Genomic DNA, 25,704 nt, shown 5'->3' on the forward strand with positions numbered 1-25,704 from the left:
ACATCCTGCCATCGGATCAGTGTACCATGATTCGTCACTCCACACAACATTTTTCCACTCTTCAGTCATCCAATGTTTACACTCCTTACACCAAGTGAGGTATCATTTGGCATTTACCAGTGTGTTGTGTGGCTTATGAGTAGCCTCTTGACCAAGAAATCCAAGTTTTCTCACCTCCCGCCTAACTGTCATAGAACTTGCAGTGGATCCTGAAGCAGTTTGGAATTCCTGTGTGATGGTAAGGATAGATGTCTGCCTATTACACACAATGACCCTCTTCAACTGTCGGCGGTCTCTGTCAGTCAGCAGACGAAGTCGGCCTGTAAGCTTTTGTGCTGTACATGTCCCTTCTTGTTTCCACTTCACTAACACATCAGAAACAGTGGACCTAGGGATGTTTAGAAGTGTGGAAATCTTGCGTTGAGACGTATGACACAAGTGACTTCCAATTACCAGACCACGTTCGAAGTCTGTGAGTTCTGTGGAGCACCCCGGTCTGCTCTCTCACAATGTCTAATGATACTGTTGTCGCTGATATGAAGTACCTGGCATTAGGTAGCAGCACAATGCAACTAATATGAAAAACATATGTTTTTGAGAGTGTCTGGATACTTTTGATCTCTGGATACTTTTGATCTCAGACCACAGTTGTGGGCCAATATGAATCCTCAAATTAGAAAAATGAGGACATGCTAAAAAGTAACACCTCCAAATTTATGTAAAACCTCTTTTTAAATAAAACAAATATGATTAACATTCTATACCTTTATTCCTCATGTCTACATATTTGCAGCCCTCTACCACAAGAGGACTCTGAATTGCAGTGTGTAACATGGTGGTGTGTAAGGTGACTGTATTGGTGTGGAGAAACACCATGCTGTAATCGAGTTTCAAATTCAAAGAGTTTGTCCACAGATGGGGCACTTTCTCCTTTAGCATGACAATGCCAGACCACACATGAGAGCTGTGACATCTGCAGCACCTTGGGTTCACTGTCATCAACCATCCTCCATACAGCCCAGATTTGGCACCATCCGATTTTCATCTGTTTCCAGAAGATAAAGAACAGCTTCAAGGACTTCCCTTTCATAGTGATGAGGTGGTGCAAGGGGTGACATTGTGGCTCTGTCAACAAAGTCAAACATTCTACAGTGATGTAGATAAAAAAATCTACTCACCAATTGGTGACAGGAGGACACACTCAAAGAGGTTTAACTTATGAAAGCTTCTGGAAGAAGAGTTTTCATTCCACAGTGATGGTATCAACAGACTGATCTCTTATTGGGAGAAATGTGTTCATCTCCAGAGTGACTATGCTGAAAAATAAATACACAGACATGAATTATAAATATGTAGAATGTTAATAATATTTGTTTTATTTGAAAAGCTTTAAGAGTTTTCAAATAATAAATTCAGAGGCATTACTTTCCAGCATACCCTCATAAAATTCATTCACTCATTCATTCATCATGTGCTGTAGATCACATCAAGAAAGAGAACTTTCAGGGATTTGTGACTGGTCAAGGTATACACTGATAAAAGACGAGCAAATCATAGAAAATTATTCCGTATACTGTATTAACAATAAAGCAGCATTCTTATGCCATCTAAATTTTATTAAATTAATTAGAAAGAAAGCTGCTGCACTAAAAATAGCTACTGCCTCCTCAGTTATATTGAGTATGTGGGTACTGTTTACTTCTTATCGGTAGCTTAATATTTACTTGATAACATTGCTACCTACATCTGCAGATACCGAGCCCTGTCAATAGTGCAGTAATACTTGTCGTGCAGCTTCACAACAAAACACAGCTAATTGCCACATAGGTTACATAACTTTTCAATTCTTGAATTTGGATAATTTGTAGAATTAGTGGCTAATGAAATATGTTTTAATTTATTAACTGCTTGGGATTCCCAAGCTCATGTTTTATGTTAACTAGCTAACTGACTGATTTTTCTATGTGTCGATTCCTTATTAATTTGACATCTGCTTGTACCCCAAGTAATTTTACACACAGTGTTTCATTTAGTATGTCTCCATCAACACCTACTTCTGGTAATAAGTGGTCATGTTTTGCCTATCTGAAATCACATAATGTGTGTCTCTGTGAGATTAATAATTAAACTGTCAGCAGAGCACACTAGTAGGCCTCTTACGTAATCATCTGAGCTTTGTCTGATAAGGTTAAGTTTGGAACCTTAATTTTTATGCTTGTTTCATTAGCAAACATTACAGTCTTTGAACCACATTTTAAAGTAATCAGAAGATCATAATAAACAAATATAAAAATAAGTAGAAAAGAAAGTCATCACAAACAAACACCCCACTGCAACACAATGGTTGTTGGTAATTGAATACTGTGCGCAGTACAAAATGGATGATCATACAGAATATGATAATTATCATGAATTACTGAACCTTTCAAAATTAAACTGCACTGGATGCCCCCATGAGATGTGAATCATTGAAGAGCAACAAATCAGATTCTCGGTTATTCTCAAAACTTTCAGGGTAGCCCTCTAAGATGAAAGTGCCTCCTGTATCCAGATTCAACTCTGATAATCAAACCAGTAAGTAGAAGGTAATGAAAAAAATTAGTTGTATGTAGTATACTTTCTAATATTAAATATTTAATAATCATTCACCACACATCATGTTTCACAAATCCCATAATGAAGGAGAGTCTTTGAGAATGTGGAAGAAGTGAAGTTATATGTTATCAGGCAGACATACTTGCATGTTCTGCCCTCAATAAGGTGTATCAGAGGAAAACGGCAGATAACGTAATTATTTATTGTGTTCTGTTTTTATTTTCTTGTAATTCCTATTTAGGTCTTAATGTAATTACATAGCACTCCAGTTCAGGTCTAAATTCAGTCACTTATTCATTCATTCGTTCATAATGTTCTGTAGATCCCAACCAGGAGCAGAACTTTCAGGGATGTGGAATGAGTCAAGATTTACATTAACTTGAATGTGAGGTCATCCACATGAGTACCAAAAGGAGTGCATTAAATTTTGGTGACACAATAAATTACTCAAACATAAAGCCTGCCAATTCAACTAAATACCTGTTGTTGTTGTTGTGGTCTTCAGTCCTGAGACTGGTTTGATGCAGCTCTCCATGCTACTCTATCCTGTGCAAGCTTCTTCATCTCCCAGTACCTACTGCAGCCTACATCCTTTTGAATCTGCTTAGTGTATTCATCTCTTGGTCTCCCTCTACGATTTTTACTCTCCACGCTGCCCTCCATTACTAAATTGGTGATCCCTCGATGTCTCAGAACATGTCCTACCAACCGATCCCTTCTTCTAGTCAAGTTGTGCCACAAACTCCTCTTCTCCCCAATTCTATTCAGTACCTCATCATTAGTTATGTGATCTACCCATCTAATCTTCAGCATTCTTCTGTAGCACCACATTTCGAAAGCTTCTATTCTCTTCTTGTCTAAGCTATTTATCATCCATGTTTCACTTCCATACATGGCTACACTCCATACAAATACTTTCAGAAACGACTTCCTAACATTTAAATCTGTACTCGATGATAACAAATTTTTCTTCTTCAGCAACGCTTTCCTTGCCATTGCCAGTCTACATTTTATATCTTCTCTAGTTCGACCATCATCAGTTATTTTGCTCCCCAAATAGCTAAACTCCTTTACTACTTTAAGTGTCTCATTTCCTAATCTAATTCCCTCAGCATCACCCGACTTAATTCGACTACATTCCATTATCCTCATTTTGCTTTTGTTGATGTTCATCTTATACCCTCCTTTCAAGACACTGCCCATTCTATTCAACTGCTCTTCCAAGTCCTTTGCTGCCTCTGACAGAATTACAATGTCATTGGCGAACCTCAAAGTTTTTATTTCTTCTCCATGGATTTTAATACCTACTCCAAACTTTTCTCTTGTTTCCTTTATTGCTTGCTCAATAAACAGACTGAATAACATCGGGGATAGGCTACAACCCTGTCTCACTCCCTTCCCAACCACTGCTTCCCTTTCATACCCCTCGACTCTTATAACTGCCATCTGCTTTTTGTATAAATTGTAAATGGCCTTTCGCTCACTGTATTGTACCCCTGCCACCTTCAGTATTTGAAAGAGAGTATTTCAGTCAACATTGTCAAAAGCTTTCTCTAAGTCGACAAATGCTAGAAATGTAGGTTTGCCTCTCCTTAATCTTTCTTCTAAGATAAGTCGTAGGGTCAGTTTTGCCTCACATGTTCCAACATTTCTATGGAATCCAAGCAGATCTTCCCCGAGGTCGGCTTCTATCAGTTTTTCCATTTGTCTGTAAAGAATTCGCGTTAGTATTTTGCAGTTGTGACTTATTAAACTGATAGTTCAGTAATTTTCACATCTCTCAACACCTGCTTTCTTTGGGATTGGTATTATTATATTCTTCTTGAAGTCTGAGGGTATTTCGCCTGTCTCATACATCTTGCTCACCAGATGGTAGGGTTTTGTCAGGACTGGCTCTCCCAAGGCTGTCAGTAGTTCTAATGGAATGTTGTCTACTCCGGGGGCCTTGTTTCGACTCAGGTCTTTCAGTGCTCTGTCAAACTCTTCACGCAGCATCATATCTCCCATTTCATCTTCATCTACATCCTCTTCCATTTCCATAATATTGTCCTCAAGTACATCACCCTTATATAGACCCTCTATATACTCCTTCCACTTTTCTGCTTTCCCCTCTTTGCTTAGAACTGGATTTCCATCTGAGCTCCAAATACTCATACAAGTGGTTCTCTTTTCTCCAAAGGTCTCTTTTAATTTTCCTGTAGGCAGTATCCCCTAGTGAGATAAGCCTCTACATCCTTACATTTATCCTCTAGCCATCCCTGCTTAGCCATTTTGCACTTCCTGTCGATCTCATTTTTGAGACGTTTGTATTCCTTTTTGCCTGCTTCATTTACTGCATTTTTATATTTTCTCCTTTCATCAATTAAATTCAGTATCTCTTCTGTTACCCAAGGATTTCTACTAGCCCTCATCTTTTTACCTACTTGATCCTCTGCTGCCTTCACTACTTCATCCCTCAGAGCTACCCATTCTTCTTCTACTGTATTTCTTTCCCCCATTCCTGTCAATTGTTCCCTTATGCTCTCCCTGAAACTCTGTACAACCTCTGGTTCTTTCAGTTTATCCAGGTCCCATCTCCTTAAATTCCCATCTTTTTGCAGTTTCTTCAGTTTTAATCCACAGTTCATAACCAATAGATTGTGGTCAGAGTCCACATCCGCCCCTGGAAATGTTTTACAATTTAAAACCTGGTTCCTAAATCTCTGTCTTACCATTATATAATCTATTTGATACCTTTTAGTATCTCCAGGGTTCTTCCATGTATACAACCTTCTTTCATGATTCTTGAACCAAATGTTAGCTATGGTTAAGTTATGCTCTGCGCAAAATTCTACCAGGCGGCTTCCTCTTTCATTTCTTAGCCCCAATCCATATTCACCTACTATGTTTCCTTCTCTCACTTTTCCTACTCTTGAATTCCAGTCACCCATGACTATTAAATTTTCGTCTCCCTTCACTATCTGAATAATTTTTTTTATCTCATCATACATTTCATCAATTTCTTCGTCATCTGCTGAGCTAGTTGGCATATAAACTTGTACTACTGTAGTAGGCATGGGCCTCATGTCTATCTTGGCCACAATAATGTGTTCACTATGCTGTTTGTAGTAGCTTATCCGTACTCCTATTTTGTGACTCATTATTAAACCTACTCCTGCATTACCCATATTTTATTTTGTATTTATAACCCTGTATTCACCTGACCAAAAGTCTTGTTCCTCCTGCCACCAAACGTCACTAATTCCCACTATATCTAACTTTAACCTATCCATTTCCCTTTTTAAATTTTCTAACCTACCTGCCCGATTAAGGGATCTGACATTCCACGCTCCGATCCGTAGAACGCCAGTTTTCTTTCTCCTGATAATAATGTCCTCTTGAGTAGCCCCTGCCTGGAGATCCGAATGGGGGACTATTTTACCTCCGGAATATTTTACCCAAGAGGACGCCATCATCATTTATCCATACAGTAAAGCTGCATGCCCTCAGGAAAAATATTGGCTGTAGTTTCCCCTTGCTTTCAGCCGTTCACAGTACCACAACAGCAAGGCCATTTTGGTTAGTGTTACAAGGCCAGATCAGTCAATCATCCAGACTGTTGCCCCTGCAACTACTGAAAAGGCTGCTGCCCCTCTTCAGGAACCACACGTTTGTCTGGCCTCTCAACAGATACCCCTCCGTTGCGGTTGCACCTGCGGTACGGCTATCTGTATCGTTGAGGCACGGAAGCCTCCCCACCAGCGGCAAGGTCCATTTGGTTCATGGGGGGGGGGGGGGGGGACTAAATACTTAGGAATTACAATTAGAAGCAGCTTAAACTGGAACGACCACATAGATAATGTTGTGGGGCAGGCAAATCAATACTGTTTTTTATTACAGGACACTTTAAAGACACAACAGTTCTACTAAAGAGACTGTTTGCACTATGCTTGTCTGTCATCTGCTACAGTATTTCTGTGCAATATGGGATTATGAGATAGGATTGGTAGAGAACATTGAAAAAATTCAAAGAAGGGCAGCTTATTTTGTGTCGTCATGAATGAGGGGAGAGTTTATCAAGGGGTGGCAATCAATAAAACAAGGGCATTCTCCGACTTTCTCCCCTGAATGCAAAAATATTTTATTGGCACTCACCTACATAGGGAGAAATGGTTATTGTAATAAAATAATAGAAATCATAGCTCACAAGGAAATATTTAAGTGTTCATAGACAGAGACGTTATAGAAACTTTATCTTATACTGTGTTAACAGTAAACTATCACTGCATTGCTTAATGCTGCTTACTTCTATGCTGTCTAAATTTCATCAAGTAACTTAGTAATTAAGCTGCTACTTTGGAAACAGCTGCTGCCTGCTCAGTTTTAGAATATAATTACTGTTTATCTGCTATTAGTAGTGTAATATTTAATTGATTGCAGTGGTATTTTTCAAAAGTATTTTTTACATCTATAAATACTGAGTCCTGTTTATTGTCCATTATTATTTGTCATACAACTTTATAGCAAAACTTGCCATGTAGCTAACCAAAATTTTAAATCTCTGAATCTACAAATGAGAAACACAAACCACCAAAATGAGATCTATAGGAATATTGCTAATGTGTTCATACTCATACTTATAGGAATCACTTTATTAATCATATTCACATTAAGAGAAAAACAGCTTTTTTGAAAAAAGAAAAGCCTTTGCTTCTCCTCTTACACAACTCAGTGGCTGTTTTATCAACATCTTAAATCATCAGTACAGTTTGCTGCCAGCATCTCCAAACACAAATGCTCCCAATGTTCTCTGGTTTCCCGTCACCTCTGCTATTACTATGGCTCAGTCTTCTTATCTCTTATGAATGCTTTCTAAACTCCTTTCAGCCACGCCACCCAAGGTACACTGCCTCTTCCCAGCACCCTTGGTGATCAGTCCTGCCACAGGTAGAGCTTAGAGTGCCACACTTTCCAGGGGCCATGAATGCCAAACCATCACTTGTTCAGTCTCTGCACGCACTCTGATGAGGTAACATCTCCCGATCGTGCTCTCAACAGCTCATACTGTGCAACGCCATGTGACTCTCATTGTCAGCTGGCATGCACCACTGGAGTTGATGTTAACAGCAGGATTTCATGCCTGTGTCCAGCTTCTGTGTTTTTCGTGGTCCAGTTATGAAGAGAAGTGCTACCATGTCTTCCATGCAGCTTTCTCAAGCTGCATTTCCTCGAGGGACCTTCGTTGACTGTGGCTGTACAAAGTCTGATGCCAGATTCCCAGGTTGTCCCCCCTATATCAGCACTTGGATTACTGTGTCCAGTGTAGTGAATTTAGTGTGATGAAATTCTGTGAGCACTGGGAAGTACCAGGCAGGTTTATTACTGTTCCATCCCCAGCTGTTTTGGCACTCCTTTATGTCCAAGTGCACCACTGAAATGAGTTTTCTTTCTGACCATGCTGGCTTTCTTTACTGCCAGATGAGTCTGCCTTACTCTCAACATTCACCTTTTTCCTGTGGATACATAAGACTTGAGTATGGATGTCAACAAGTGAAAGCCATTGTAATGTCCCCCTTCTCAGCACATATCTTCTTGCACTGCTGGACAGTGCCGAAAATGTGCTGTAAACTGTATAATAGTTCACTCTGTGCAAAGACCCCATTGCAAGTGAGGATCACCCCTGATGAAGAGGTTGAAACCCATTAAATTTTCTTGTAGTAGCTAGCTTGAAGGAATAACTATCCCACACATGCACTCAAGTACCTCTTTCAGGACACCTCATTACTTATTATTTGTGCTTGCTAATTAGCATGCCTCTACAGACATGTCTGCCTTTAGAAGCATAAATGGAACCTTTAACCCATTCCTTCACTGTTGACCCCCTCTAAACTGAAGTGCCGAATCTCATTACTGGAACAAACAAGGTTTTCTTTTTTATTATTCTGATTATCAAATCCCATGTGATCAGAGAATCAGTTTCCATTAGGTCAGCTGGATGCATCTTGCTTGCACCCCGCTCACCGCTTTCCTTTCCCACACCATTCTCCACTTGCGCCCCCACCCCTCCACCCCTATCCTTTGTGTGCACCACCACTCTCTTCCTGCAACCCACCACAAATGCCCTCCCTGCACCCCTCCATACATGGGCTCCCTCTGTGCTCACCACAATGCCCCTCTACACTCCACCCACAGATGACAGCACAATTTCCTGCCCACCCTCGCTGCTCAACAAGCAGTGTTGCTCCGGTACCACATGCCTGGACAAGTTACAGGCATATCGTGGTGTGTACTGAACCTTCCTTTTCACAGCAACACATGGTGGAGACAGTATTGCTTGGTCCACACTGTGTATGTCCTGCTTTCCTTCCTCTTTGCAATATTGTTTGCCAGTACCACCCCACATACCATGACACCCCCCCCCCCCCTCACTGTTATGTCACAGTATCAATGCCACATGTTCCCATTCCAGCGATGGTCATGCCCAACAGGCTCTACAACCAACAGTCTCACTTTACCCCAGCACCTATGAGTACTTGGTGGTGTCAGAACCACGCATGCAACCTTGAGCACTACAGAACCATTTGACTCAGCAGTCCAAAGGGGTAGCGTGCCCAGCACAAATCGACTCTGCGGACTCTCCCTCCAGTTGCATGGCTGCCCACTTGCCCCTCTTCAACCTGTGAGACCCAAGCCTGTGGTTTCCTTCCATCAATGCAGTTTCTGCAGCGCGCTCTACCACAAGCGATGCAACAGAATTCAGGATGGTTGTCAGCCACCTTGAATCGACAATCACGACCCAAGTCCAAGATGTTATTTCACACCCACCTCCCTCCTGCAGCTATGCAAAGCTCAAAGAGTGCATCGTATCCTGCTTCACACCCCCAGAGCTGCAATGGCCCCATGTTTTGTTGTCATCTCAGCAGTGTGGGGACATGGGCCTGTCCCTGTTGCTGGATCACTTATAAGCACTCACTGAACTGCACATCCTCCCATAAGACCTGCTTCTAAATTGCTGGCTGCTGCTTTTTCCTGCCCCCATACAGTCTGCCCTGGCCTCACACATCCATTTGTCATTATGCAACACAGTGGTCTTGGCTATTAAGCTGTTTGAAACCCTGAACTCCTTTCTGGTCACAGCTGTGTCGCAGAATGCCAGCTATCACCCCATAGCTGCAACCGGCAGCTACCAGCATGACAGTTATTCACCTGCCCGTCTCACTCCACCCTACTCCCCCATGCACGTGACATCTCTCACACCACCTACCACTAATGACCTTCCATCTAGCACACTCGCCCCTGACTGCTACCAGATTCTGACTCCCCTGAGCTCTGAGATGGCAGCACTTACTGCCAGCATTACCTGCCAATACTTCATGCACCCTCCTCCTCTCCTGCATGATGCTGGCCAAGATGAAAACAGCCGCTCCTGCTAGCATGGCTCTAACTGCCCCTTTGATGACCACATCAAACTAGGGGCAGCTTGCTGGTACCACCAGAAGTTTAGTGACTATGCTGCATACTGGAGACCCCCATGTTCCTGGACACCAAACCCCAGCATCCACTGGCAGCAGGCATGCACGGTTGCTGTATTACATCACAGCACCTATGCAGTACGGGATTTAAGTGATGCTAGTTCCTCTGTCTACTACCTCATTGACACTGGGTCTGGCTTATCCAATTTCCCTGCAGACTACTCATAGATCCTGGATTCCCTCTCCCCTCCTCATCAACACTGCCAATAATTCATGCATCCCTACTTAAGGGGTGCATATCCGCTTGCTCGATTTAGGCCTTCAGCAAGAAAACCCATGGTTCTTCACAGTGATATATGTTATCTACCACATTCTGGGTACCAACTTTCTCAGTAATTACAGGCTACTGGTCAATGTAGTGAAGTATGGTTTAGTCAACAGCACTTCCGGTAAGTCATCCACTGCATCTCCCACAATGCCATATGTCTCACTGTGTCACAGCTCACATTTCCAGGTCCATATTCTCAACTCCTTGCAGAACTCCCCCTCCTCATCTAGCCACGTCATGCCGCCTGGAACATTTGCGTGACACTGCACTACATCGCCACTATACCCAGCCACCTGGTTTTCTGCTGCACTTGCCCCCTACCCCCTCACAAGCACAAAATCACACAAAAGGAGTTCAATGAACTGCTTACCACTGGCGTACTTCACCATTCCAAAGGCTCTTGGGCTTCAGCTCTTCACCTCACCTCCAAGAAGGATGGGTCCTAGTGGCCTTGCAGTGATTACCAAAAACTCAATGCCTGCACCATCCCTGCATCCTATTCTGTCCCACTTTTCTTCGCCTACAACAATGCCATCTCAGGAGGTACTACCTTCTGTAAGATAGACTGTGCTCAGGCCCTTACACAAACCACAGCCACCCCAAATGGCTTAGATAAAACAGGCATAATTACATCTTTTAGTCTGTTAAAGAGTGCATTCATGACATTCAGTGTCTGCAGTGCTACACAAACTTGACAGTGACTTTTGAACAGCATCCTCTGTGATGCACCATGGTGTTTTACCTACATAGATGATATACGTATTGACTCCCAGGATCTTACTGAACACCACCAACATTTACACAAAATTTTGTCCCACCTACAGAAAGCTGAGTGATCTTCAATACTGCAAAATGCGTTTTTGAGGCTATTGGGACCACCCTACAGAAATGCATGGCAATGGAGGAGGAGGAGATTAGTGTTTAATGTCCCGTCGACAGCGAGGTCATTAGAGACGGAGCGCAAGCTCGGATGAGAGAAGGATGGGGAAGGAAATCGGCCGTGCCCTTTCAAAGGAACCATCCCGGCATTTGCCTGAAGCGATTTAGGGAAATCACGGAAAACCTAAATCAGGATGGCCGGAGACGGGATTGAACCGTCGTCCTCCCGAATACGAGTCCAGTGTGCTAACCACTGCGCCACCTCGCTCGGTGCATGGCAATGTCTGGGACACTTAGTCTCTGCCGCCAACTCCCAGCCCCTCCCTGATACAGGCAGTAGCTGACTTCCGATGTCCTACTACATTCAAAGGCCTCCAGCATTTCATCGGCATGGTCAACTTTTTCCGTCAACATCTTAAAGACGCCGCTGCCATCTAAGAGCCCCTTACTGGAGCACGCCATGGTAGTAAAAACAAAGGCAACAAATTGGTCCCTTGGACCCAGGCCATGATCAAGAGCTTCGAAAAACAAAATAGGACCTTGCCAGTGTGGCCCTTTTGGCCCATGCCCACCCTAGTGCCCCCCCCCCCCCCCTTCCCCCCAGCAATAGTGGCGGACATGAGCCATATGGCTATTGGGACCACAGCAATGCATGGACAACGTCTGGCAACCATTTGCCTTCATCTCGTCCAAGGACTTTGATGAAAAATACCACTGGGATTCATACAACAGCATGCTGCTCGCAGTCCACAAAGCCTTCTGCTATTTACGACCTTCAGTTGAGGGATAAAACTTTACGATCTTTAAAGATCACTGCCCCCTGTCCTCTGGTTTTTGCAGAAAAGACTTAGACCAAAACTCACTCCAGCAGTTTAGGCTATAGGAGTACATTGTTCAATTCACTGCCAACACTGTCATGTTGCTGGCATCGATAATATTGTGGCAGATTGCCTTAGCCATGCCTGTGCCATCACTCAACCCTTAGACTACAATTCTCTGGCCACTACTCAGGAAGGTGACCTAGACCTAATCCATGCCCTTCAGAATGCTGACTCAGACGTCAACCTCCAGCTAAGATCCAAACCCAGCTCAGATCATAAGATCTGGTGTGATATCTTCATGGAACCTTCACAACCTTATGGTTCCAGCAATTGATCCTGCACCTTTCTCCTTCTCACCTTCCAAAGACTGGCATTTGACCATGTCCATGTCCTTGCACATCCAGCATCTGTGATTCTGCCACCCCTAAGAAACAATGTATTGTCTACCTGGACATTCAATATGACTGCAACAGCTGGGTCCGCTCCTGTATTCCATGACAGCGTGCCAAGGTCAGAATGCAAGTTTACTACACCTTTTCCACCCAGAGAATACTGGCTCATGCACATACACCTCAACATTTCATGGACCACTACCCTCCTCCAATGGCTATCAATATCTGCTGACAATTACTGATGGATTTACGTGCTGGCCGGAGGCCACCCCTATCCATGATATTTCAGCCAAAACTGTGGCTGCAGCCTTTATTCAGACCTGGCTGTTCCATTTTGGGTGTCCCCATGACATCACTACAGATCTCAGGCAGCAGTTCATCTGTGCCCTCTTGTGATCACTGACAGCCAACCATGGCTCCAGTTTCCACTATACCACCCTCTACTATCGTGCAGCTAATGGCAAGGTGGAGTGGTTCCACCACACACTTAAAGCCACCCTTAGATGTTATTTTTTCAAATGGTCCACTGCCCTATTCCTGGTACTACTAGGATTACGGATTGCACACAAAACTGACCGGGGAATTTCTGCTGCCAAGCTGGTTTATGGCCAGCCAGACTCTATTCCCAGAGATTTTTTGAAGCAACCCCACATCCTACTGACAGCATCATCCCTGGTTTTGCGCAGCAGCTCCAAGTGTTCATGACCCAGACATAAGCAACACCTCTGCTATGTCATGCTGAACACTGTTTCTTCATCCACCATGATGGCTAGTGGTTGGACACATACCAACCACCACTCTGCCCTCAGTATTTCAGCCCACACTTGGTGTTGCAACACTGGGATAAGACATTCTCCATTTATCTGAACAGAGCTGCAACAACCGTCTCTGTAAAGAGGGTCAAGCTAGCCTATGTCCTAGAGCCCTCATAAGCCATCATGGTGGAGTTGCCCCCACCTTCCACCAGCCCCATTCACAGTACCGCCAGTGCGGTCCCTAATACAATGCAGGCCAACACCATCCCCTATGCCATTCCTGACATGCCACTGGCTTCCCCTAATGCTGTGTCCAACACATAACCAGCTGATGCCACCCCTGACACCACCTCTGGCCTGCCAACCCCCAAATACACAACTGACACACATCCAAGTAGAGGACCCCTATGTCGCCACCTCACTGCCCTTTTCCCAGCCTCCAGCTGACACAGATGCCGCTGTGCCCCCATAGGCACCTGCCAGTCCTGACGGAGTGCTGTCACCACTGCTGCTAGCACCTGCACCATTGGAGCAGCAACACTATTTCACATGCTCTCAATCCCATACACAGGAGCTTCCCATACACCTCCTCACACTGGAAATTGCAGCATGAGCAAGAGCACGGCCGTGACAACCTGCACATGCTCCCCAGCAAGCATTCTCAGTCAGCTCCAAACACCCCTCTGTGTGACAGGCATCGGCGTTTTTCTCTCAGGAGGGAACAGTGTAGTGACTCCTTCCATTAATCACCACTTGTAGCCACAGACGATGAATCACACAGACTGAAAACCAGTGATCAGCGAAAGACATGCTGGCTCCCCAGAATACTCACTGGTCACTTCCACTGCCAGTAGAGCTTAGATTACCATGCTTTCCAGGGGTCACACATTCCGATCTGTCATTCATTCAGTCTCGGCTCCTACTTCGATGGGGCAACATCTCCCGGTTGTGCTTTCAGTGGCTCGTACTGCGTAATGCCACATGGCTCACATTTTCAGCTGTCAAATTTCTCTGGAATTGATGCCAACAGCAGGATTTTATGCCTGCGTCCAGCTTCCATGTTTTTTCCTGGTCCAGTTAACAACCTTCCTTGACTGCGACTGTGCAAAGTCTGATGCTGGAAGCCCAATTCGTTCCCCCAATATCAGCACCTGGATTACTATGTGCTGTGTAGTGTACTTTAGTGTGGTGAAGTTCAGTGAGCATCAGAAGTACCAGGCAGGTTTATTACCATTTCATTCCCAGCCATTTTGGCACCCCTTTACCACTAAGCATGCCTCTGAACCACGTTTTCTCTCTGACCATGCTGGCCCCCTTAACTGTCTCACTCTCAAACTTCCCCCTTTTTTCCATGGATACCTAAGCCTTGAGAATGGACATCATTCCAGGAAAACCCTGTGTAACAATTCCCTTCTCAGCACATCTTTTCTCATGCTGCCAGACAATGCTGAACAAATTACTGTAAACTGTACAATAGATTGCTCTGTGCAATGACTCTGCTGCAAGCATGGAGCCCCCTTGATTAAGAATTTGTAGCCCATTAAATTTTGTTAAAATAGCTAGCTTTTAGGAATAAATATCCCAGAAACTAGCTCACATACCTCTTTCAGAAAGCCTCGTTGTTTATTATTTGTACTTACGTTTATCATGTATCTACATATAAACATGTTTGCCTTTAGGACACAAAAGGGAACATGTTAAAACTTTTATCCTCATCTTGGGTATATTCCCAAGCATCCTACTCTTATCCATCCTTTCCACATGGCTGTATCATTTTGATATTTTCTTCCAGTGTTACCTTTCTACCATATACGAGGATTGAATGAAAAGTAATGCCTCCACATTTGTTAATTGGGTTTGGATGGGAATATTTTAATAAATCAAATGCAGAAATAATCCTTAGAATGTGATCTTTAATTACCAATATTCCCTTTTCCACATAATCACCAGCCAGTTGGATACATTTCCGCCAACGATGAACAAGTTTTCTGAAGCTGTCATGGAAGAAGTCGACACTCTGTTTCTGCAACTACAGTCTCACCCACTCCCTCAACGTCTTCATCAGAAGAGTAATGATGTCTCTGTAGACTGTCTTTCATTATCAGGAACAGATGGAAGTCAGATGATGCTATATCTGGACTGTATGGAGGATGCCGTACAGTGGTGAGATTCAGTCTCTGAAGTTCTGCTGTGGTGGCACATGAAGTGAGCAGTTTGGCATTGTCACGTGACATTCTTGTGAAATGCTGATTGTGCTTGCAATTTCTCTGTGAGTGATATGACGATCATCCTGAATCAATCTGTCAACATTTTGCTTGTGAAACTTGGTGGTTGCTGTCACAGGACGTCCAACTCTTTGTTTGTCACTCAGGTCAGATGTTCCTGCCTCAACATCTTTAAACTTACTTGCCCAACGATGCACAGTACTCACATCAACACAATTACCATAAACTGCTTTCATTCTCTGATGAATCTCCTTTCGGGTGACACATTCTGCTGTCAAGAATTCAATGAATGCACATTGCTTAAATCACACTGACCGACCGTCTGCGCAGGGTTCCATACTTTACACTGTAAGAACACAACTGTTCACTGCTAAGGCTTCCCACCAACTGGAACTGTAGAGAAGAGGCTGCGGAACAAGCCAGTACCTGCCACATACCAATGCTGCCAACTGTTGAAGAGTTACAAAGGTGGAGGCATTACTTTTCAATCAACCGTATATTTTGTATCTTTCATATTTTTGTTACAAATATCTAACTTTTCTAAAACTTCATTTCACTTTCTTGCACCTTGGAATTTTAACCCCTGCCTTCATTACCCAGATTTCTGAGACTCACTACAGAATTGGTGCACAGTATAGATTGAGAGGAAAATTCACTTAAAAAAACTATATAGTTATAAGATGGGCTTGCTGGTAAATACAGTACTTACCTCCAGGAGGAAAAATTCTTAGTACTTCTGACAGGCACATACAAAGGTAAAAGAAATAATCCTAGTTTTTTAATCTAATGGTTTCTTCCTTGTGGAAGCATGAGGGATGGATTGGGGAAGGTTAAAAAGAAAGGACAGGTCAGAAAGACCTCCAGTGCGAGAGGGTGAGGGGAAACAAAGATCACAGTACCAGGAATTTCACTTCTTGTGGGTAAGTACTAAACAGCAATTCTGACTCATAATTTCAGTGATATTAACATGTTTGGAATATTATCTTATTTGTTTGTGGGACTTTTTTGTTCCATATCATTCTCCTGGCATTCCTCATGAAACTATATGCTTATCTGGAACAATCACTTATCTCTTCACAATTTTTCCCATATCCCTGCATCATACTCTCCTGGTATTTGAAATTTTACACCATTTTCAAATTCTCTCCATCCACAGTCATGTTATTTTTATAGGTCTATCCTTTTTTCTTCCTGTGACCACTGCTTCAAACTCCTTTGTATTAAATTTTAGGCCACAACCTTTCCATACATTTAACTGCTTCTGTACTCCATCCTCATTGTTCCCTCACATCATCAAATCATCACCAAACAATATTTTTGGGGCCAGAAGGTGATGGAGGAAATGGCTGTATGAAGTCTGGATAAAGCACTTATTCCTTCATCCAAAGGTGGGTTGAGTGTGGTGGTGGTGACTGGAATCATGCAGCAGACTGCTAGTGAGACAATCCCTGAATGAATCAGACTTTTTCTCATGTTAGGTACAGAGGTGTGGTCACCTCTAGAATGGAAGTTGTTGACCCCAGGGATGACATACTGAGCTGCAGAAGACAGCACCACCCACTGATATCAGCAGGGTGGCAGTAGCTGTCAGGGACCACAATGAAAGGCAGCCACATCCAGGCTACTTGCCCACCTATGATCACAGAATACAACACAGGGAAAGACAGTACTCAAACCAAAGCCCCCAGCTTGAGCTATGTCAAAGGTGTGGGCATTCTCTGAGTGACAGTCCATGACAAGGTGGTCCACAAGGACTGCAATACAGCAGCAGAATAGCCAGGCAGGTACCAGTCTTGATATGAACAGACCCCTCACTAGGGAGGTAAACACCCTCAAGAGGTAGTCACCCAGCAGGTGACTTGGCAGTCTGAAGACATCGGTAACCCACATGCAATCTTCTGCTCCAGTGGATGTCTGTAGTTTCTGGAGAATAAGCCCATTGTAGGTGACTGGCTGAGTCGCCATGTTCTGTGAACAGTATTCATCTTGAAGTTAGAGCCTTGCACTGGTGGCATTATTTGTCATCACATACACACCTGGATACTGTCTGAGAACATCAGAGTACACTGAGAGAGTAGGTCTGATTCAAGTACTATTTATTTGAAGCAGAGCAGCTAGTGTTTTTGTTTTGCCAGCACTTTAGCCCAGAAACCAAAACAAGTTAGCATGCTTGCTCACCAATGTGAAGCAACATTGTTTTCACTTGGCCTGCTTTTCTCATCTGATCAACTTTTCTGGGTGCCCTGTCATAGCTGGATGTCTCATCTTTGCTTTTCGGAAATTATGACAAGCATATTTTTTAGTGTCAGATGACTGAAAAAGTACTCTTGAGCTCTGAACATGTATTCTTACATCATGATGCATGCTCACCATACACCTGGATACTGTCTGAGAACATCAGAGTACACTGAGAGAGTAGGTCTGATTCAAGTACTATTTATTTGAAGCAGAGCAGCTAGTGTTTTCGTTTTGCCAGCACTTTAGCCCAGAAACCAAAACAAGTTAGCATGCTTGCTCACCAATGTGAAGCAACATTGTTTTCACTTGGCCTGCTTTTCTCATCTGATCAACTTTTCTGAGTGCCCTGTCATAGCTGGATGTCTCATCTTTGCTTTTCGAAAATTATGACAAGCATATTTTTTAGTGTCAGAAGACTGAAAAAGTACTCTTGAACTCTGAACATGTGTTCTTACTTCATGATGCATGGTCACCATAATGATGGCACATCATTCCATATGACATCATTTTGCTGCATTGGCACCAGGCACTTCAGTGCTTCAGATTATGTCGTGATGCAACATTTCTCCTTCCTTTGTAGAAATCTGGCCTTCAGATTTGTACCTGTTTACATACCTGGACAAAAAATGTCTGAACACATGTTTTACAAGTTGACATAATAATATGAAATGAATAAAAGTTTTCTCTTCTCCCTTTTACTGCCGGCCGAAGTGGCCGTGCGGTTCTAGGCGCTGCAGTCTGGAACCGCGAGACCGCTACGGTCACAGGTTCGAATCCTGCCTCGGGCATGGATGTGTGTGATGTCCTTAGGTTAGTTAGGTTTAACTAGTTCTAAGTTCTAGGGGACTAATGACCTCAGAAGTTGAGTCCCATAGTGCTCAGAGCCATTTGAACCATTTTTTCTCCCTTTTGCTCTAATTTAGCATAAACCATATGGTTCATTGTCCAGCCCTTAACCTATGTAACTCTACATCATCATGTAACAGACTAATAAAATAAATTATCAAAACTTCCCTTTCTCAGCAAATTCCTCTAACCAATTATATTAACAGCAAGTAGTTCCACTCAGTTATTTTTCATGCTTGGCATTCCTCCTTGTTTACTACGCAGCTACTCTCTTAGCTCTTGCTTGACCATCTATTATTTACTGTGGGTAACCCATTTCATTGGCAGTTGATGAACTGGTTGTTCATGGGGGTAGGCAGTTCTCCACTTGAGGCAGGTGAAGACCACACAAAGCAAAATCAGAACCATGACAGTACCATAAAGCAACATATTCAAGATCTAATATTACTGTGCTGCCTATTGCGATACTGCTGTACAGGCTGAAGCATTTGCTCAGTGGTAAATAACCCCTTCTGCAAGGGTATAAACTCATCTTATGAATGTAGGAGGTCTGTTTTAGGGTGTAATTTATGTAAGTCAGGTTTATTATGACTGTTGAAGTTTTGATAGCTGGGAGATGGAACATTGTATATCACACGTCGTACCATTGACTAATATTCCATTATCTTGTAAGTCCAATCTCATCCTTCCCTTGGGTCATCCTTCCCTTGGGTCTTCCCTGTTGAAAACAGTTTAGTATCTTTACATCTGGAGTCAACACAGAGTAAATCCAACACATACCCACCATCAGAGAGTATGGGCATTGCATCAGAAGAGACATCTGACATCACACCACTCACCCTTTATTTAAGAATAATTGCAGTTCACGTTCTCATGTGCAAGTCTGTATCATCCTACTTTGGCATACCATCTGTCTGGCACAGAGTTCATCGTTTGGTATCACTATGTAGTTACTCCTCTCCTTGGAGGTTTAACACCTTCTGCATTTTTACCTGTGCAAATTCATTCATGGTATCCTGTTTCATCAGGCAGAGGTTGACTGTGAAGCACTGCTAATGCAGGTCCATACTTGCCACTGGGAAATGAACCAATACATGGACCTAGCTCCTTTGGTATTAATCTCAACTGTTGATATATGAAGAAACAATGACAAATACTATTCTGTTAGTTCTACTACATGCTGCAGTTCTGTCATTAATTCTTGCTGCAACTTTGGCACACCAGTTAGGAATTGTTGTGGAGGTAGCAACATAGAACTTAATTGACAGTGTAGCACATGATGTACTGCCTCCTGCACTGCTGTCACCTCTACCCTTGCATCTTCTAGGCTGTCTGCCAGAGATCGCAGCTGCCTCCCTATGGTTACTTTCACAACCAGTAAGTTTGTTCAAGCCTGTACTTTACCCAAATCCCTATTACTGTTCCCATAGTCACCTTCAAGTATCCTATCAGATCCAAAGTTAATTCTCATATCATCTTCTGTTATTCAACATATCTTGATTCAAATTTGCCAACAGCATGGTATGCTGTTTCACAGTTTCTCTGTTAGTTCCCACTACTCCTCAAACTTGTAGCAGCATGTTATTTAGTTCCTGAATTTTATCCCTATCAGCTTTACCAAACACTGTCTTAAATAATTTTCCACCTGTATGCAACCATCCTCTCTTTTCTCACGATATGTATTTGGTGCCAGATCCAACTGATCCATTAAGTACTCATACAAGAGTCACAATCTTTGACCCTCTATCTGTATCTCCTATAATGTTCCTTCCCCTCAGCTTTGAGATGCAGCCTGTTGAGCTTTTTTTCCATCCTTATATCTCATTTCTTACTTAGCCTTAACATCCAACAGTGGCTAGTTAGCCAACATCCTCCTTCCTTGAAAATTCCACTCCTGTCTAGAGTTGTTGGCTCTGTAGTTCTCACATGAAGAGGTGCAGTATCATCAGAACTATCATACTCATTCTGGTTTTTCTTGGTGATAATGCCACCTTGGGGAAAGGAAACTACATCTCTCTCCCTCTCCCTCTCACAAGATGAGCCATACTTGACTTACTACTACATCAACATCAAGTTAAAGTAGCACACTCTTGTTCACCTAGAAATTAAGCATTTATCACCAAAAATCAACAAAACACAATATAACCACACTTCAATAAGACAATGAGACAATTATCACATATTTTACCCATAAAACTACTTTATATACCCCACCCCATTGGTATCTATTAGAGTGATCTGAGAACGAAAGGCCTGCCACATACCTTCCGCTCATCAGGTACAATTTCCTTTCTTTCCTTCTTAACTTTAAGTTTTCTTGCTGGTAAAGGTACAGATACTTGTGGCAAAGTGATCTGATATGGCCCTTGTTGATATGTAAGGAATTTTTTTCATTTTACCCTTTGATGTGTAAAGATTTGGCAGCATAATCTGCTGACCATTTCCACACTCACAACAGGTGTTTACCAACACAACATCCCACTAGCTGTTGCCACTCAACCACTTTCGTATTAACTTTTTTTACTCTTTCCTACACATCCCATAACATATTGATAAATCGCTTCACTGAATCCATTTTTCCTAACTCCAGACTTAATCACTTCAAAGGAGACAGCATCTTATTAGTGTATACCACCTCATATGGGTGAAAGCCCAAGACTGTCACATACTTTTGAATTACATATAACTATGACACAGTGTAGGTAAATATTCCAATTGTTGCGATGGCTGCTCACATAATAGCTTAATATTCTGTCAACAACACAATGGATACATTCCATCCTTCCCTTTCATTGATGGTGGAAGAGACTAGGACTAGTTCTTAGCTTCGGCACAACTGCTTAATCAGATTCAACATGAAATGGTGCCCTTATCTGTAATTATTGTTTTGGGAATGCCAAATTTCAATAACCAGTCATGTAAAATGCCTGTGCCACCACACTCACTTGCTGATTCAGGATTGCAACCATTGATACATAATATGAAAAGTGGTCTATGATGGTTAATTTGTAATGGTTGTCCAATGGTGTGAGGCTGGCTGGATCCAAAAAGTCCATTCCCATCATTTCAAAATGCTTGAATGCTTCCAGTAAACTCTGCAGAAGTATGAGGTGATGAATGAGATAGGGAAATTGTGTACATTGTACACAATTCCTCTCATACTGGTGAACATCCTGTCTCCTTGCTGTCTGCCAGTGCTGCTCAGCCCATTTATTTGACAGTCAGTTGTTCTGCACTCTCCATGACCTGCTAATATGTGGCTGTGCACTTCCTTCAACACTTGGTCCTTCAAAGCTGCAGGTACTACATTATGTGGCTCAAACTCCATCAGCCTATACAACAGCCTATTATGAGCACAAATTGCAGCTGTGTTCTAAATAACTGGCAATCTCTGTCATCTGCAAGCAACCTGAGCTTCTTTGAATTTTGAAAGGATTCTACTAAGTTCTTGTATGACCCCAATTTGTCTGTCAAGCCACCAGTATCACTGTTTCCTGCCAGGTTTGTGTACTTGCTCATAATCAAGTTCACTCAAACAATATTAATGCCCAGTGAGTTAATCTACTCAAAGGAGCCTTAAAACCTAATAACCAATTTAATGCCTACCATATAGGTAACAATGGAAGTAGGTAATAACACATATGACACTCATTGTCTCTTTCTCCATGATTGTGCGTTTCCTTCAGCTTCATTCAGCTGCCTTGATGCATGTGCTTCTGGATTTCATTGCCATTTACATTCTGAATCAACATATATCCAGTCACCTGCTTCCTTTCACTACAGGATAGGAAAAAGTCATTTTTTGTAATTTGGGAATATTAATACTGGTCTAATTGTTAGCACCTCTTTCAATTTCTTGAATGTGGTTTGGCAGTCAATTGTCCACTGGAATTTCAAACCTCTTTTTAACAAATGAGTTAAGTATTATGTTTTCAGCATATAAAATTTTCTATAATAATTACATAGGTCTAAAAATGATTAAAACTGTCTCATTGGTTGTGGTGGTAAGAAAACATAGACAGCACATATTAATTTTAGGTCAGCCTTCATGCTGCCTTGGCTAATCACACAACATAGATATGTTACCACTGTGGATGCAAAATGACACTTCTGAATACCTAACACTGAATGTACCAAATGCAATCTCTTAAACACTACCCACACTCCCTGCTCATGCTCCTCTAGACCTTTAGAAGAGACAATAGTTTTATCAAAACTGACCCTACAGTGACATTGTTTTGAATCCCGATAGTACTCCATCCAATAAACTCTGGAATGTGTCTACTACATTCGTAAGACCAAATAGCATCCATAAATACTGATGGTGTCCTCACAGAATAATGAATGTGGCCTCAGGATGGTCTTCTGTTGCTATTTGCGACTAGTGAAATCCATTCTTTAATTCCATCAAGGAGAAATATCTTCATTGACCTAGATCTTCCATCATTTCTGTTATATGCAGTACTGGTATATGATATGCATCTATCATCATTTTTGTGTTCAAAATACCAGTAATTACAACTAAACCTGTATTTCTTCACATCATGTAATCATTTCTTTGGCACAATGACAATGTGAATTCCCCATGGATTATTACCCCCTCAGTAATGTCATCTTTCAAATGTTGATAGATGATTTGCTTCATTATCAATTGCAAGTGCCAAGGTATTCTGTATGTTTTCTTATAGATCCGCCACTGAGCATTTCTGCTGCAACATAGGTGTTGCTGGTAATGGATCACTATGAATTAACAAATCTGCAAACTATATTAACAGAGTTTCCATAACTGTCCTGTCTTTTACTTTTTAATGCCATACTTCCTTGTGTAATGCAGATGCATCAATGGCTTGCTTGCAACAAAGGTCTCCCCCTCAACCTGTCTATGTTGTTATCATCTAGGATGCCCAAATTGGCAATCAACAATCTCTTTTACAGCTCCATTTTGTCAGAGCTAAAATTATCAACACTAGCTGCAACCATATAATCGCCATTTACTTTCTGCCCACGTCCATGCTTTTATGTACAAAACAATATAAAGTATCCAGTTTGTCATTGTGTTCCAATGGCTTCAACACATGGCATATTGTTTGGTAGGCCAGTACCAACATTTATCCAGGATAGCTTTCCCATAGCTCTAAGTACTTCATCATGCAAATTGAGAATGTATGAAAGTGTCTACAGTCTACTCGGCTCCATCTTCATGACTGGCAGACCTTGTCACAGTATATCATTTGCAGCAGTCATTCTCAGCAGGAATAATACCCATCAACCTTGAAAGATCAGTTTTTTCATGATTGCACAGTACCCTCACTGACACAAGGCAATACTTCCAATAAATTCCTGAACATTTCTTGCTCCAATATGAATATGATTCTGGTGATCCTATATCATTATCTCCTGCCCCAAATAGTCTAGTAAGAATTCAGTCTTCTCTGATGCAGGAGGTTCAGACTAGTTACCAACACATGAGCCCACTAAAGACCTATGTTTCATTCTGTATACTATGCCCACCAAGCGGCACTCCACCACTGCATATGCCTTTGCAACAGTGTGCTTTACTAAAAATACCTCCTAGTGGTTGAGGAATTCCTGTTGGCTTTTAAAAAACCCATACCATGATGCCATCCAGTTTGCTTTCTATAATGACAATCATGCATCCCATGTCCCACAACACTGCATTCATAGCAATGCAGCTGATAGCCTTATTTCTGATTATTGTCCACAACTATAGCACATCACTTCTGAGGGAAAAAGCACTTAGCTTATCCTGCACCTAAGCTAAAATATCTACCAACACATTAAGTGGATGTCCGTCAGAAAATACATCTAGTGCTCTGTGATCTGCCTTCTGTAGAATAATTTTATCCACCTCATTTTGCCATAACTCATATGTTGGTGCAGTAATTTTCCTGATCCTATCTAAGAATGCTTTCACTTACTCATTTTGTTTTGAGGATATCCCATTAAATTGTTTCCTGAAGAATCTAGCACTATTCTGCTTCCAGTAATGCTGATAGAGTCCATTTTAATTTGTTCAAACTTGTGTGCCTAATTCAGCTCCTCATGATACATAACATACTCTTTGCCTCAGCCACTGGCCATAACTTTGTCATATGCAAATATATTTCATCAGATCAATTACACAGATTGTCTATATAGGGTGACTTATTCTCAGTTGCTCTGCCTGAAAAAGGAGGCATGACACTAGCTACAGTGGTATCCACAGGAGGAACAGCTACACTGACTGGAGCTTTTGTCTCTACTGTTCCAACTAGTTCAACCTATCTATGCTCAGTATCTGACATTTAAGTGTTTACCTGCCTTTATAACACAGAAACCTTCTCCTGCGGGTCGTCTGTCTGTTTCACTACGTTTCAGCTGCTTCCTGCATCATCACTGCTTGTGTTTCTGCCATTTGAGCAACCTATATCTAAAAATGCAATGTACTTAAAGTACACTGCACATCCATAATGCAAGGACACCCACCACAAACACTCAGGCAGAAATACAAGAAATGTGTCATTAAGACTTATGATGAATCACAGCCCATTGAGACTCTGAACTCTGTTGTGCCTGATGTCCATAATGTCAGTCTGTCCTACAGATAATTTGTACTACCGGCATACACAGCAATTCATGACCTACTAAATTCGATATTGACGCCTCACTGGCCATAAATAGTAATCTCTATAATTCCATCTCAAATGCAACAAGTCCACAGGAACCTCTGGATTCTCAAACCACATACACAAATTCCTATGCACCTTAATCCCATCTTTCATGTCCTTACAAAAGAGCAGCTCAAAAATGCTCCAAAAATATAAAGCCCACTAACCAAACTCACATTATTTTTCACTGCAAGCCAGAGTTTCTGAAAGCATGACAGTTGAAAGTGACCACTTAATAAATGGCAGCAGCTGATGTTGCAGTACACACTTCTAACACCAAATTGATTGTGCCAGGAGGTGATCCCAACAGTGACAGACAAAACAGCTGCACAAAGGTCAGGATGAAGCACAGCTTCCTTTAGCTGGAAGTGGGTTGAGAGCAGTGATGACTGGTATGAAGCTGTGAACTGCTAATGAGACATCCCTAATTTAATTAGACTTTTATTGTTAGGTACAGAGTGTCATCACTGCTACAGTCGAGGCCACTGCACCTGGAATGATATAGC

At 42.2% G+C, this 25,704-nt stretch overlaps 1 long non-coding RNA gene across 1 annotated transcript in view; it reads right to left on the minus strand.

Annotated features, from left to right (window-relative positions):
- Positions 1 to 750: 750 nt before the first annotated feature.
- The window catches only part of LOC126234493 (uncharacterized), a 47,499-nt gene continuing 22,545 nt past the window's right edge, over positions 751 to 25,704 (minus strand). Inside the window, exon 2 of the long non-coding RNA XR_007544739.1 lies at positions 751 to 1,125. This is a non-coding gene — a long non-coding RNA (uncharacterized LOC126234493). The remainder of the gene's footprint in view (positions 1,126 to 25,704) is intronic.

This window comes from Schistocerca nitens, chromosome 2, assembly GCF_023898315.1.
Source record: "Schistocerca nitens isolate TAMUIC-IGC-003100 chromosome 2, iqSchNite1.1, whole genome shotgun sequence".
In the NCBI taxonomy this organism is placed as follows: domain Eukaryota; kingdom Metazoa; phylum Arthropoda; class Insecta; order Orthoptera; family Acrididae; genus Schistocerca; species Schistocerca nitens.